Source organism: Triticum dicoccoides, chromosome 1B (genome assembly GCF_002162155.2).
Source record: "Triticum dicoccoides isolate Atlit2015 ecotype Zavitan chromosome 1B, WEW_v2.0, whole genome shotgun sequence".
NCBI classification, from domain to species: Eukaryota; Viridiplantae; Streptophyta; class Magnoliopsida; order Poales; family Poaceae; genus Triticum; species Triticum dicoccoides.
This window is the reverse complement of record NC_041381.1, coordinates 685,290-688,348: the sequence shown is the minus strand read 5'-3', so window position 1 is coordinate 688,348 and position 3,059 is coordinate 685,290.

Below are 3,059 nucleotides of genomic sequence, written 5' to 3'. Positions count from 1 at the left end.
TAGATGTGTACCTAAGGTCAGTAGTTGAAGAACTTTTACAGCTGTGGAATGGAAAAGATGTACATGTGTGGGATGAGCAAGACCAGCAAGAATTTGACCTACATGCCTTGCTGTTTGTAACCATCAATGATTGGCCTGCTCTCAGTAACCTTTCAGGACAGACAAAGAAGGGATGCCATGCAAGCACGCATTGTTTAGATGACAGTGAAAGTATATATTTTGACAAATGCAGGAGGAATGTGTACCTGGGGCATCGTAGATTTCTTCCGACCAACCATCAATATCAAAAGAAAGGCAAGCATTTCAAAGGCGAGGCAGATCACCGGAAGAAGCCTACCATCCGTACTGGTGATCACATACTTGCTATGGTCAATGATTTACAAGTACTCTTTGGAAAGGGTTCCGATGAACTATCTGTTCCAAATGACACTGAGGGACGCGTACCCATGTGGAAGAAGAAATCTATATTTTGGGACCTACCCTACTGGAAAGGTCCCGTCTGGCTTCTCGTCGAATATAAAGGGAATAATAAAAATGTCAAAGAAAAAGTTTCATAACCTAAAGTCTCATGACTGCCACGTGACTATGACGCAACTGCTTCCAGTTGCATGGGCTTCTACCGGAAAACATTCGGTTAGCCATTGTGCATTCCTCAAGGCAATCTCTCAGAAGGTGATCGATCAAGAAATCCCACCAAGGTTAAGGAGTCATCTGGCGCAATGTCTTGTCAATTTCGAGCTGGTGTTCCCACCATCATTCTTCAATATCATGACGCATGTCCTAGTTCAGCTAGTCGACGAGATTGCCATTCTGCGCCCTTTATTTCTACACAATATGTTCCCCTTTGAGAGGTTTATGGGAGTCTTAAAGAAATATGTTCGTAACCATGCTAGGCCATAAGGAAGCATCTCCACGGGCCATCAAACAGAGGAGGTCATTGGGTTTTGTGTTGACTTCATTCTTGACCTGAAGAAGATTGGTCTCCCTCAACCGCTGTATGTGGGGAAACTGACTAGAAAAGGCACGCTGGGAGGGGACTCAATAATATGTAGGGATGGGCATTCTTGGTCTCAAGCACACTACATAGTTCTACAGAATTTAACCTTGGTGACTATGTCAATGAACACAAGAATATTCTGCGCTCCAAACACCCAGAGCAGTGTGACGACTGGATTACATGTGAACACATCAGAACTTTTGGCAGTTGGTTGGAAACACGTCTCAGAGGTGACAACACTGTTTGTGATGAGATGTACTCGTTACCTAGGGGATCATCTTCAACTGTATTGACTTACAAAGGATACGAGATAAATGAGAATACATTTTACACGATTGCCCAAGATTAAAAGAGCACCAACCAAAACAGCGGAGTCCGCTTTGATGCAGCAACCAAGAGGGGAAAGGACAAATATTATGGTTACATAGTGGACATATGGAAACTTAACTATGGACATGATTTTAAGGTCCCTTTGTTTCAGTGCAAATGGGTCAATCTGTCAGGAGGCGGGGTACAAGTAGACCCAGGGTACAGAAAGATAACAGTGGATTTGAACAATCTTGGGTACACAGACGAACCATTCGTCCTAGCCAATGATGTGACGCAGATTTTTATTTGCAGGACATGTCTACCAAACCGACAAAAGGAAAAGATAAGGAAGCGAATACATCATACGATGAGCCGAAGCGCCACATAGTTCTTTCAGGAAAAAAAGACATCATGGGAGTGGAGGGCAAGACAAACATGTTTGAAGATTATGAGAAGTTCCGTAAATTCCTTCCTTCAAAATCAAGGCTGACCCAAGCACCCTGTTAAACGATGAAGATTATCCATGAGTACGGCACAATAAGCAAAGGACACAAGAGAAGAAAAAGTGAAGACTTTCTCTACACAACTATTATGATGATGCCTTTGTTCTAGAACATCACTGTAGTTACAAGTCAAGAAATAAAATCCTTTTGTAACAGATGAAAATACTTTTCAATTTCAATTATGATGATGCCAGTGCTTTTCAATTTTGGGGTCATTTAGCTCAAAAAAATTAGTAAATGCATGAAAACTAGCAAATGAAGTCAGTAAGGGTTGAAAATTGATGATGTGCCTTTGAATGGTGCATTTTGAACACAGAAAAAGTCTGGAGCTCAAATAAGTTTAAAAATATGAAATCCAGGTTTCATCTGAAACCCTGATACTTCGAAAGAGATTGTCCGCTTTGTACATGAAGTGCATCCAGTTTTTGCCGTAACCCTCTCAACTTTTTAGAACATGCTATGTGGGTGAAATGATGATACCATGCCAAGTTTCAACCTTTTCAAAGTTCATTTGCGGTGCTTTTCAATTTAAGGGTCATTTAGCTCAAAAATTAGTAAATGCATGAAAAATAACAAATGAAGTCAAAAATGGTTGAAAATTGATTATGTGGCTTTGAATGGTGCATTTTGAACACACAAAAAGTCTGAAGTTCAAATAAGTTTAAAAAAATGAAACCCCCTTATAATTAATGAGTTTTCGTCCTCACATGTTAGCTTCTTTGAAGGTGTCGAACCCTTAGTAGGAGAGAATCTTCTGCGAAAACAAGCCAAAGATGGACACTCATATTTGCTATTACAGACAGAGTAGGTCTCGCATCCTTCTGTGATGACAATCATCACGGATGGATGCAAGGTCTTTCAAGTATGTGATGAGAGTGGTCACGGACAAATCTAAACTAATGCAGTACATTTTAACCTGACTAGTTCTTGCAGTGCTGTGATATCGCTGTCACTCTGCCAATTTGTGCCTCCTAGTAGTTTGATTTTTGAATGAAAAATTGAAGTGGTATCAACATGTACTCTATTTTCAACATGAGACAACCTCATGACTTTGACTCACTTTTTTCTCGAAAAGGAGGATGACCCCTGCCTTTACATCTGGGATATGCATATGGCCATTTTATTGATTATTCTCGAGGACCTTACAAAGTATAACAATAATATGCCTGAATTCGCCATCTTGACAGCATCTGCCGCTACTCCTATCCAAATGATGAAGGGGTGCAAGCTGGGCCACATACCCATACCTC